Source organism: Papaver somniferum, chromosome 8 (genome assembly GCF_003573695.1).
Source record: "Papaver somniferum cultivar HN1 chromosome 8, ASM357369v1, whole genome shotgun sequence".
NCBI classification, from domain to species: Eukaryota; Viridiplantae; Streptophyta; class Magnoliopsida; order Ranunculales; family Papaveraceae; genus Papaver; species Papaver somniferum.
Genome location: NC_039365.1, coordinates 42,127,284 through 42,141,117, shown reverse-complemented (window position 1 = coordinate 42,141,117; position 13,834 = coordinate 42,127,284). Strand labels below are relative to the sequence as shown.

The window sequence follows — 13,834 nt, the reverse complement described above, 5'->3', positions numbered from 1 at the left end:
TCCATGCTAAAAACAACTACATTTTTCATGGATTTAAGGTCATTAGTGAAAAAGCGGGGGTATAATAACCACAACCAATAATTCGTTCGGCAATCTGTATGGACTAACTCCAATATAATTCTGAGAGCACCATCTAATAAAGCGAGTTAAACCAAGAAATATATCAAAGAGTTATATCTCAATTTCTCAATGCAATCTTCAATCGAACATATAGAAATTTGTGATCCCGATTGATATTGGAAATAACTTGAACGGTACCAAAGACCAAGTGTCAATTAATTTATATCAACAACCAAAGGTTGGATTTACCAATTGATTGAACTACGCATAACCTGAGATATTTCAATTATATAAAAAAAATATAATGCGTAAAAGAAATAACACAGACACCAGAAGTTTTGTTAACGAGGAAACCGCAAATGCAGAAAAACTCCGGGACCTAGTCCAGATTTGAACACCACACTGTATTAAGCCGCTACAGACACTAACCTACTACAAGTTAACTTCGGACTGGAATGTATTTGAGACCTAACCAAGTCTCACCCCGATTAAGGTACAAAGAAAATAGTTGGGTCTGGCTTCACGAATCCCAAATGAAGTATTCAATTCGTTAACCTATAATGGTTTTGGAAAAACCTAGGTTAAAGGAGAATCGAATCTAGTCGCAACTAGTGATAGACACATTTATGTGTCTAATATGTCTCTATTGTATGTATTGTTAGTGCTCAATTTTGTATTTATTGTGTTATTTTATGTCTTTGTAGGAATTTTTAGAGAAATAAGCCTTTGCGGCGAAATGGGCTCAAAAAGCAGTGTTTTACACCCCGGAGAAATGTATCGTAGGCACCCCAGAAATGTCCCGGAGGAACCCATAAAAACTACTATTTCCACCCAATTGCTATTCGCACCCAAGCTCTGGTTAAGGGGCATCCATCTTCTCTTTAAATTCAAAAACAACTTTTTGGCGGGAAAATATATTCGAAACTGGCAGATTTGTGATCGAGAAAATGAAGGTGTTTTAGTGCGATTCAATCGCTGAAATTTGGTGGGAAGTTGTGATATGGGATAAGGAACACATTGTGGGCATCAGATTCGATCGGAATTGGCTGGAAATCCTTGTTTGAGTCACGAGCTCAAAACAGAGCAACGTGTCCTGTAACACGAGTTTGATTGTGTGTTTGCCATGCATGGAGTGTTTTGGAGGTGTTCGATGACTTCGGAGGCGTGGGGAAGGTTAACTAGAGCGTGCAGGATCAAAGTTTACGTGTGTAGAAGCCAAAAATGGAAATATTGTTAAATATGGGCAGCGAGCAATGACGGGATTAATGGGAGATTATACGGTGTTATGGTCGGATATTTTTGTTCTAAAACACTATAAATACAAGGCTAAAGAGTTTAGAAGAGTTGGAGAGTCTTTGGGAGAGTTTAGGAGCCGAGAAGAATCGAAAGAAAGTCACGCAGGAGAAAAGCTTGCTGCTGGTGCAAGGAAGAACACGAAGAACATAATACCCTCAGGGACAGTCGTTGATTAGTGTCGCTTAATTGCGACAATACTCAATTCCTTTCCCCGACTTCGGAACAACAACACCTCTGTTGTATCGTTCTTTTTGAACGCTCTATATGTGTCGCAAACACTGTTGTAAACCGTTTTTCTCAATTTTCTCTTGATTGTAAACAAATTTTGAGTATCAATGAATCAATTTGAGAGGTTTTTCATCAAGTATCTAAACCCAATCCAAGGGGTGACGGAGGAAGCCATTCTTCCAAAAGTTATGTGGTAAAATTTATTTAAATTTATTTATGCAACTCTTTTATGATTAATTGCACCGAATAAAAATGGAGTAAATGATTTTTATTAATCAATTGTGTTTTCTCTTGATGCAGTATGCTTAGTAAATTGCTTTTGATACTTCATGCTCGCGATTAACAGTGGACGTTTTCAAAATCTAATTTAGGCAATGATTAGAATCACAATTTCCTTTGATTGGAGTTATATTGTCTAGAATCGCGTGATAAGAATTGTTATTGAATCACATAAATTTTGGTGAATGGTGGAATCCTGATCCCCGGTAAAAATTCTCTCCCATATTTTGTTAATATTGTGCATATAAAATTATTTATTTATTTTTATTAAGTCTACAAAAAATTATTCTTCACAAATCCGAGAGTTTGAACCTTCACTACTACAACCCCATAAAAAAAAACATTAATCATTTTGGCTCCGCCGACGCGGAATTGTGTTTAGGTAGATTTTTTTTTTTAGATTTATTTTTCGTTGTCTTTTTTACGTTCTTTGGGTATTTGTCTATGCGATACAGGTTTTGAGGCTTGGATCGAAAAGAAAAAGAAGAAGAAGAAGTTGTCAAAGATTTTTGGCGATTTCATAAAGACTAGGAGCAAATCTTAAAGCAAAAAGAACGGAAAGAAGACGAAGGACTTTTTTTTATTATTATTTTTTAGATATTTTTTTTTATTAATTTTTTTTTAGAAACTGTAATTAAAGTTTTTATTTTTGGACATTATTTTTTTTCCCGGACATTGAACATTGGACATTATTTTTAAAACCCTACGGAAGGGTTATAAATTAAAAAAAAAAATTAAATACAAACTGTTTGCAGGGAAGGACGACGATTACTATATCGTCTCGGCCCCTCGGGTTCGCACACTGACACCGGAGTCAGTGGCCCGAGTCGACTACAGCGGTTCTTCGCCCGTCTGGTACGGGAGGTAAACTTCTAAACACCCGCGAATCTCCTGCAAGCGGGTTTACTGTTTGCCTTAAGGTGAATATATGCTGAGGACTTGAATACGGCTATTTTAAATTCCTAGTAAAGGGAAAGGCCTGGCCAATACAAGATAAGGGTTCGGATTTCATCACCGTTCTATTCTTACCCGCCTTAGGAAAACGAAACCAAACGCGATCCTAAGCCTAAAATTTTGACTAGAACGAGACCTATAGGGTAACGAGCTTAATAGGAAACTCGTTCGAAAAATATTGGTTGCTTTTTAAGCACACTTCAAAGTTCATGATGGTTTCTGTGAGTTGAATGCGTGACTGCGCCGCCTTCTAATGCGGTGAGGCCTTGGGTATCAAAGCTCTACTAAGCTTCCCTCGTCTCTATTCAACTTACTTTGACTCGGATTGATTCCAGAGGGGTTTGCTCAAATTGCAACGAATTCCCTTTCGAAAGATAGAAGCTGGTCTAGAAACAATCTAAGTGGAGCCATCATGCTTTTTGTTTGCTAGAATTTATAGGTTTGGTTTGGTCGAGTCAGCCTTGTTTGTGATTGTGTAGAATTCCTCTGTAGTTTGTGTTTCCTCGGTGATGAATCCTTTTTAGGAGACGCCACCTGAGATGAAGTTACGAGAATATATGTCTAGAAATTCTCGTTATCAAGAGAGGTCTTCGGAAATGACTCTTGGTGAATATATGCGTGGGCAGCGATATATGGATACTCCAACTTTTATTGAGGAATCACCTCTAACGATCTATGAGAAATATTATAAACATAGACCATGTAGTTGGGAACAAAGCTTGAGAGTTCGTGAATATCAAAAATTATATTGTGATGATGATGAGGAGGAGGATGGTGATGATGATTATAATGATATTTCTAGTTCAAATCCAAATAATTTTAATAATTATTTACCTATTCAAAAGGACGAGGATTTGACTAGAAATACCCCCGTTTTAGACGATGATTATGAAACCGATGATGGTTTAGAGGAACCAGTTTATCTTGAGAGTACTGTTTTCGAGTCAAACGATTTAGAAACAATAGTCTTAGATGAACTCGTAGAGATTAGCGGGGATGAACCTGACTTAGAAAAATCAATCGCCCACTTTCAGGAATCTGATGACCTAGAAATTAGGGAGATTATGACCAGTCTACCTAGAGACGCCGAAAACTCTAAGTTTGTGGGTGATTATCATTCTCCATGTTATTTAACTCTTACAAAAATCCCTCACGTGGGACTTGACATCAATACCTCAACCATCTTACAAGACTATCTTCGTACTCGTTTTCCCGAACTTAATAATATTCAACACGAGTCTCAACTGTTAGAAACACATCCTCTGGTTGATGAGGTTAGCCCAGGAAATAATACCAAGATTGACTTTGTTTTCCCACCAAAAACTTTTCTACCAATTGTGGGAACATATAAATTTCAGATGTGTCAATTATTAAGTTTTGAGACTAAACCTAATTACTTTAGGAGATTAGGGTCGACACATCTGTTTAAGGAAGACCACCACTCTCTTTGTGGTCAGCTGTGTAAGTCAAATCTGATTGACTTTAAGGATCCCCAGTTATTCAGGTTGTTATTATTTTTAATTGAGTTTTTTCCAGACTTTTAAACCTGAACTGTTGGATCTTAGCTATGAGGAAGTGCATCCAATGAAATATTCTATCAAGATCCTTTCATAGATGAACCTGAACCAAAATGGGAATAGGTATCTTTATCAGGAAACTAGATAAGGGTATGCAGTACATGTTCATTTCTTGGCTTGTTGCAGATTCCTTTTACTTGTGATAGCTCTATTTGGTTTCGATAACCCACAATTATTTCGGCTATTGCTATATGATTCGAGGTGATTAAACCTTTCTTAGTCTGGCTGAAGACTATAAACTTAGCACTTCTTGGGAGGTAACCCAATCTCATGCAACCCGGTAATATCCTTCCTTCACTCTTTTGCTTCAAATAGTAACTGTCTCTCCTTGTTCATGCTTTTAATTTCATCTTTAGAACATTGAGGACAATGTTAATTTTAAGTTTGGGGGTATGGGAGAAACTTTTTAGTTGCAATAAATAAACTCCAGAGCCTAGAAATTTACGCCTATTAAGGATAGCACTAACCAATCTAAGTGGATGGAAACATTTTTGTTTTAGGAGTTGAGGAACCAATCTGACTAGATGGAAACATCTATAGAGTCTATTCATAAAAGCACAGAGCTCAGTGTGTTAGAATTAACATGATAGTTTCGCCATATCTCGTCGAGTCCTTTTCACTTTCTATTTTTAGTTTTCTTTTATTTCAAGTGATTTGGTGGGGCACACGATTCAAGTTGTTACCTTTGCTAGGGTGAAATAGAGTGACTGAGTTACCTTTTCAAAAAAAAAAAAAAAAAAATTAGACCAGACCAGTAGACCAATCGGAAATACTAACACTTGGATAGCAATATGTGTGTGTTCTCCCTGTCTCCGTCGCCTAAACAAGCGTGGAATGCAGGATCCACGGGAATCACCATGTAATCTGCTGACAAGAAACATGCGCTTCGGTCCACAAGGTCCAATCATGTTGTTAGTTCTTAAATAAATGTGTGTTTAATAAAGTCGACCACTGGTACCCTTGTATATGCCAGTTGTGTTGACCTAGAGTTAGGATTATTAACCACTGGTTCCCTTGTATATGCCAGTGTGTTAATATTAGTCAGACCGGTATCTCAGTCATTTAGGTTAGGTTCATCTTGGCAGAGGCCTTCAGACAGATATGGGAAACACCGTTCGCTTTTCAACCATCTACATTTTTCTTTTTCCATCTTCTTAATCTTTTCATGTGATTAGTCTGACTCCGAGTATGATGTCCATCGTGAAACTATCTTAGTAGAGCTCTGTCACTTATATGAATTTTAGTATGCTTGAGTGCAAACTCGTGTACACAATTGGAATTTCGCATCAGGGTTCTTCCTCTTAGAGTCAATAATTGTATGCCAACCAAGGAGGTTCTTTAGTGCTTTCCAAGGTTTTGCGTAGATAGCTAGGGTATGGAGTAAAGGTTTTGTGGGTACACCTCTGGTAAACCCTCCGGAGACAACACTCCGCCACTAGGGCCACCTAGGGGTTCAAATGATTTTCCTTTCTAGAATAAATTTGCTCGAGGACTAGCAAATAATAAGTTTGGGGGTGTTGATAGACGCATTTATGTGTCTAATATGTCTCTATTGTATGTATTGTTAGTGCTCAATTTTGTATTTATTGTGTTCTTTTATGTCTTTGTAGGAATTTTTAGAGAAATAAGCCCTTGCGGCGAAATGGGCTCAAAAAGCAGTGTTTTACACCCCGGAGAAATGTATCGTAGGCACCCCAGAAATGCACCGGAAGCATCCCAGAAATGTCCCGGAGGAACCCATAAAAATTACTATTTCCACCCAAAAATTACTATTCCACCCAATTGCTATTCGCACCCAAGCTCTGGTTAAGGGGCATCCATCTTCTCTTTAAATTCAAAAACAGCTTTTTGGCGGGAAAAATATATTCAAAACTGGCAGATTTGTGATCGAGAAAATGAAGGTGTTTTAGTGCGATTCAATCGCTGAAATTTGGTGGGAAGTTGTGATATGGGATAGGGAACACATTGTGGGCATCGGATTCGATCGGAATTGGCTGGAAATCCTGGTTTGGTCACGAGTCACGAAAACAGAGCAACGTGTCCTGTAACACGAGTTTGATTGTGTGTTTGCCATGCATGGAGTGTTTTGGAGGAGTTCGATGACTTCGGAGGCGTGGGGAAGGTTAACTAGAGCGTGCAGGATCAAAGTTTACGTGTGTAGAAGCCAAAAATGGAAATTATTGTTAAATATGGGCAGCGAGCAATGACGGGATTAATGGGAGATTATACGGTGTTATGGTCGGATATTTTTGTTCTAAAACACTATAAATACAAGGCTAAAGAGTTTAGAAGAGTTGGAGAGTCTTTGGGAGAGTTTAGGAGCCGAGAAGAATCGAGAAGTCGACAAGAAAGTCACAGGAGAAAAGCTTGCTGGTGCAAGGAAGAACACGAAGAACATAATACCCTCAGGGACAGTCGTTGATTAGTGTCGCTTAATTGCGACAATACTCAATTCCTTTCCCGACTTCGGAACAACAACACCTCTGTTGTATCGTTCTTTTTGAACGCTCTATATGTGTCGCAAACACTGTTGTAAACCGTTTTTCTCCATTTTCTCTTGATTGTAAACAACTTTTGAGTATCAATGAATCAATTTGAGAGGTTTTTCATCATGAGTAGCTAAACCCAATCCCAGGGGTGACGGAGGAAGCCATTCTTCCAAAAGTTATGTGGTAAAATTTATTTAAATTTATTTATGCAACTCTTTTATGATTAATTGCACCGAATAAAAATGGAGTAAATGATTTTTATTAATCAATTGTGTTTTCTCTTGATGGAGTATGCTTAGTAAATTGCTTTTGATACTTCATGCTCGCGATTAACAGTGGATGTTTTCAAAATCTAATTTAGGCAATGATTAGAATCACAATTTCCTTTGATTGGAGTTATATTGTCTAGAGTTGCATGATAAGAATTGTTATTGAATCACATAAATTTTGGTGAATGGTGGAATCCTGATCCCCGGTAAAAATTCTCTCCCATATTTTGTTAATATTGTGCATATAAAATTATTTATTTATTTTTATTAAGTCTACAAAAAATTATCCTTCACAAATCCGAGAGTTTGAACCTTCACTACTACAACCCCATCACAGAAAATCATTAATCAACTAGTACACAGGAAAGTGTCGGGATTAGGTTTTCCAGTTGCTAGAGTTCTCCGTTATATAGTCTTTCAAATGAGGGTTTGCTTTCAATCAAAGCTAAGATATATAGCTTAGTAACAACACATTCAATATTCACCGTTAGATGAAAACCTAATTTAAGATTCAAGCTAAGTATGCTTAAAACCAAAATCGTTAGATGGTCTTAGCTTGTTACATACAAATAAAATATACATATATTTAGATATGTGTAACTGTACCTAAACGTGTATATTGAGTTGGCTCAATATTAGTTAACCGAAGTTAGCCATATGAACACTTTTGTCTTAACCACATTCATCTAACACTTCTAGATCAATCAAACATGAAAAATAATCAAATGAATCTAATTGTGTTTCTTATAGAGTTGTTCAATTGTTCAATATTTCATAGAAATATATATGAACCAATTGAATCAAAATCGGATTGATTCATAAGAATCAATTCGTGAATATTAAGCCATGGTTTCCAAAGATTGCATTCCTTAATTCATAAATGTATCTGTTCATGAGTATGAAAACAAACTTAAACGATTTTAGAACTTTAACCACTAAGTTTGCAAACGGGTACGCAAATTATAGCTTCCGAATTTATGTCTTGTCCAGCAGTTTGCAAACCATTATGCATACTGCTGCCCCGGACCTTAACTCAGGTAGAACCGTCCGCATACTCGTATGCAAACTTGGTTCCCGGACTTTAACAGTTAAAATTGTTTGCATACTGGTACGCAAACAAGGTTTCCGGACCTGAATCATACCACAACAGTTTGCATACTGGTATGCATACTGTGTTGTATCCAGACAAAGGTTAATTTGTTCTAAACTCCCATTTCAATAATTGAAACATCGTAAGAAGAAGACAATAGCTGTCTCACACAAATTGTTAGCTTATAAGTAATTTTCAAGTGATTGAATGATCAATACGAAACTTTCTGAGTCGACATCAAATGATTGTATCACACAAATCATGTAAGCTGTTTTAAGGAAATTTTCACATGATCATCTTTTGACATATTGTTTAGTTTCCAACAAATAAATTGTTTCCAACTAAACTCGTCAAAAATATGATGAACGTAGCTAAAGCAAAAAGCTTCCAACACATATTTCGAGAAATAGATAACCGAGTTAAACTCAGCTCGAAATGTCAAATGTGTATAATACAAAAGTCTATATAGCTATACGACTTAGTCTCATTAGGAGACAGAATATAATAGACTTCTGAGTGATAGATAAGTTTTAGTCTCCACACACCTTTTGTTGATGAAGTTCCTCCAAGCTCTCCTCAGTAGATCTTTGTCTTCAATCGATGAACCCTGTGAAGTCTAAAGCTCAACTACACATTCTATCCTAATACGTAACATAGCTATAAGTAGACTAGAAATCAAGACTTATAGTTTTGATCACCTAAACTTGACAAACAAGCTTGAGATAGCAACGCTTGCGAGTTCAACCGAACAATGTTCTAAAAATTAGAGATTCCCCTGTCATCTTTCACATTTTGTTTGTCGAAAGATAACCTTATGACCTTAATCAAGAACTTTAGGGATATCTCAGGCAAAGTTATAAACTTGCAAAAATCAGGATGCTTCTTAAGTGAGAATGTGCATCCCGATATGTGCGTCTCTCTTATCAGATCTCTAAATGTAAAAAGGTTGCTCTAAATGAAAAATATCTAAGGATACCTTTATTCATTAGCAGGTATAAAAATGAGTATTTTGGCCACCTAGTTGACAGCTTTGTTAAAAAAAAAGTTTCTAACTGGAAAAGCATACATTTTAAACAAGCTGGTAGGTCAATAATGGAAAAAAAAACAAAGACACTTACGGTGGGGAAAAATTAATCATAGAGGTGTTCATTTGACTCAGTGGAGCAAGATATGTTCCCATAAATATCAAAGGGGTCTAATCTTTAGAAACCTTAAAAGATTTAACATTGTCTTGTTGGTAAAGCATCCTGGAGACTAGTTCATGCTTCTGAATGCTTTGTGGTTTAAAGTTTTGAGATGTAAATATTTTAGGAATTGCCATCCCCTTCGTTACAAAAAAAAAAAGGATCGTTCTTTTGTTTGGATAAGCATTTGTCATGGTTTAGATGTTATTAGGATAACTGCATCTGGGATATTAGATACAGTAACAAGGTTTGTGCTTTCAGGGACACATGGATTTATAAAGCAACCTATCCTCTTTGCATCGATATATAATCAGCCAAACCATTATTACTATAATGTTAGTACTTTTATAGATCAAGATACAAAACAATGGAATAGGGATCTTCTAGAGGCTTTTTTCACCCCTGATTAAAATCACTAGGATCCCTATTACCAGAGAAGACAAAATAGTCTGGCCTTATACCAGAAATGACAGTGTTTCGGTTAAGTCTTGTTACAGACTACTGTCGACTCAAGCTATTTCCCACGGGAAAAACCAGAACCCAGATCTTATCTACAAATCTATACGGAAGTTAAATGTTACACCTGAAGTCCAACTGTTTATTTGGAAGTGTTACCAAAACATTCCTCCCACAAAAACTAGGCTATCCCCTTATCACTCAAACCATCGGGATCATTGTAGTATGTGTGGTAGTAACAATCAGGGAATGATGGAACATTTGATCCTTCATTTCCCCTTTGCTATTGTTATGTGGACTGCTCTCCCTTGGAGTCAACATCATGCAAGATCTGAATGGTAATATCACTATCAAAGACTGGGTAAGGAAGTGGATCAATAACAAAAGCTTTAGCGATCAGTTGGTGCCATTTTCATTAGTGTTTGGTGCATTTGTATAGACAGATGCAGTCTTTCAAAAAAAATCAGAAACATCTATGTAGGGTCAGGCTTGCTTTGCAAATGGCTAATAATTTGAATATAATGTCTCGCAATAATGTCCAAAATCAAGTTGCTGCACATAATGCTACTCATCCACTAAATTTGCAGGACCTTCCAAGAAACTAGATCATATTTTATTGTGATGTTAGCTATGACGGAAATACCAACTCACCTGGTATCGATATTGTTATTACACATATTGTAGGGACTTGCTTAGGTTGCAAGCTGGGCGGGCTATGCTAGAAGTGCGGAAGAAGCAGAGAGCATGTCTGTTCTGGAAGATATCAAAAGGGATAGAAGGATGCAGCTAAAAAATGAAAACATTGCTAGCGACGCTCAGAATATCATCTTGTACTTGCAGAATAAAAACTAGCCAGACTTATTGTTTTAGCAACACTACTCTTGATGACTACTCTTTTCTTTTACACGGTTTTTAGTTTTCTAGAACCAATTACATTAGTAGCATTTCTAATTCCATGGCCGATAAAATGGCCAAGTATCGTAGACGAAACAATTTGGCAGTTGCATGGTTGGGTAATTGCTCTCCTTTCACCAACATAATTGTGTAACTTTGTATCTCAAAATTCTTTGAGTCCTGCTATCAAGCTTGCATTCACATGATTGTGAAAAAGAACTAGCGTCCGAGAACCGTTGGATCTGTTTAACAGTTGTAGATCCGAAATTTAGTGAAAATTCATTATTCTATATATTTTTTTAACCACTAATGTGATTAAAAGAGAATTCCTTCAGTCTACTTCAGATGCAGATGCAGTGATAGATCAATATTGCCATGATTCATGTCTTATAGGACTAATCGAATTAAGTTATTTGTGTGACAGTAGTGATATTTTCTACATTTAATACTTACTAAAGATCGATTGATTTTTTCCTTCAAGGATGAAAATCAACCACTGGAAATTAATCCCCATGATTATGATTTATGATCAAATAGATTTTCAACTGCATTCAAATAAAATTGAAATAAAGAGTTCTGATGATTCAAACAAAAGAATAGGGGATTAAGATCCAAAGGTAACTTATCCAAATACCGATTAATATCATAAATACTCAAACTACAATCGAAATCTACAAACTGTAAACGTTCTATTTGGTTGATGATAAACAAATCAGATGACTTCAAAATATGAATGATAAGTATATGAATGACAAAAAAAAAAAAAAAAGGTCACCAATATTGCCTTAGGAGAGAGATTGACTTTGGCAGGGAGATTTTGACCAAACGTTAAACAAATCTTTTCTTTCAATTTCTTCATCTTCTTCGTGGAATCTATTTTTCTCTCTAGTGATTGCTAGGGTTTTGAGTGTTCTTTAATTGGTCTCTTCGGCATCCTTGCCTCTATCTTCGTCTTCCCAGAGGACGAAGGGCCTTGTTAGGGGAGATTTGGCGAAACCTGTTTCTGATTATAATGGTTCTAGGGATCTGGATCTTGAAGTTCCTCCAGGATTTGAGCACTTCCCATCTTTAAAATTTACTCTTTCTTATGTATATGATTCGTTCTTTGATAAGCAGAAGGATCCTGTTCCTGAGGCAGAGATTACGTTTTTCCACCTAAGTTTGAAGATGGGAAGAGAATTATTACTCAGTTTTCTACAACATTTTTTGAGAAGGAAATTAGTCGCTGTAAAGATATGGTGGTCGTGTTTTTTGTGGGTAAGAGATTTCTTATCATTTATATAGGAATTTTGTCTCTAGGGCTTGGAAGCGCTTAAAGGTAATTTCAACCTTACCATTAATAGTGATAATATGTTTATTTTTGAATTTGATAACGATGAGGATCGCAGAACTGCTCTTGAATATGGTGCTTTGATCATTGCTAAACAATTTTTCCTTGTTAGACCTTGGTATAAAAATATTGAACAAGATGTTGTTGAATTGCGTTCTGTTCTTAGTTGGGTGAATTTGTGACAAGTAGCTTTTTATATGCGGAATGCTACTGGGTTGGGTATGATCTCTAGTGATACTGGAGTGCCTATTATGATAAATAAACAAACCCTCAATAGGACTAGAATGAGTTACGCTAGAGTATGTGTGGAAGTTACTGCTGATTGTGATTTTCCTAGTTCTACCCCTCTTATTATTGATTGAAAGGATACTGTGGAGATCAAAGTAGAGTATACTTGGAAACCTACTAGGTACACAAAGTGTAATGTTTTTGGCCATTCTTTAGCTCAGTGTCCTAAGAAGAAAGCGCAACCTGTTCCAGTGGTGGTGCAAAAGTGGGTTCCCAAAAAGTCTGTAACTACTATGGATGGGGATGGTTGGATAACTAAAGTATCTAAAAGAGCTAGGGTTCCAAGGGATATTGGATCTTATACATCTGAATAAAATTTGGGTGATCAAGTTAAGGGTCATCCAGACATTATGGAGGAGGTTATTGATGTGCTACAAGTTAATTTTAATAGCCCAGTTCTAAATGAAGTGCCAATACTTCACTAATGAATAACAAGTTTATTATCTTAGATAGACTTACTGATGTAATGAAGTTAGTCAAGGTTTTAATATGAAAAACTTGAATAGAGATGCTACTGATTCTTGTTTACAAGAAGGGAAATCTGGTGTTAATTAGGGGTCATTTTCAAAAGAGGATTGCTCTTAATGCTGTAAATGCAAATCTTCTTCCTAAGATTACAAATTTGAAAAAATCTTCTAGAGGTACTGTTTCTTCCTCCAAACCTAAATAATGTTTAAGGTAGGTGGTTGGAATATTAGGAGGCTTAATAACCCTCTAAAACAGTTTGGAGTTAAAAATTTAATAAAGAATAATAATCTTTCTATTTTAGGTCTCCTTGAAACTCATGTTCAAGAGTTAAATAAAGATAGGATTAGGAATAATATTAATCCATATTGGAATTTTTAAGATAATGATTATGTTGATTCAGTTGGTATAATTTGGGTTTGTTGGAACCACACTCTGGCTACAATTACTTTGATTCATTGTGGTCCTAAAGCCATGTTTTTGGATGTTGCTACTTCCTCAAATATGAACTTTTTTATTACCTTTGTGTATGGAAATAATTACTATATTATTAGAAGGATTTTTTGGAATTCTATTACTTCTTTTCTGGTGTAAACAATAGGTCTTGGCTTCTTTTAGGGGACTTTAACTCTTTGCTTCATCCTTCTGGCAAGGTTGGCGGGGCAAGTATTATGCCTTATTATTATCAAGATTTTTCTGATTGTGTCCAGAATGCTTACTTATTGGATTTATCTTTCTATGGATGCTTCTATATTTGGTCAAATTTTCAAGTGGAAATTGAATTATTGGTCAGATATCCCTGATGGCATTATTGAAATTATTTTTAAAGATATAATTTTAATTATTCCGTATTTAGTCTTTCTCTCTCTCTTCTTCGTCTCTTATAACACAAACAAATCTTATCCCTCCTACCACCATCTCCAACGCTCCCACCACCACCATCTTCATCGCTCTCATCATCACCACAATTTCTGT

At 36.1% G+C, this 13,834-nt stretch overlaps 1 long non-coding RNA gene across 1 annotated transcript; it reads right to left on the bottom strand.

The window, feature by feature from the left end:
* Window positions 1–10,688: 10,688 nt before the first annotated feature.
* On the bottom strand, window positions 10,689–12,347 carry LOC113303355. The gene is made up of 2 exons (XR_003337427.1): window positions 11,230–12,347; window positions 10,689–11,018 (listed from the first exon to the last, which is right to left on the bottom strand). It is a non-coding gene; the product is annotated as an uncharacterized LOC113303355 (long non-coding RNA).
* Window positions 12,348–13,834: the final 1,487 nt, after the last annotated feature.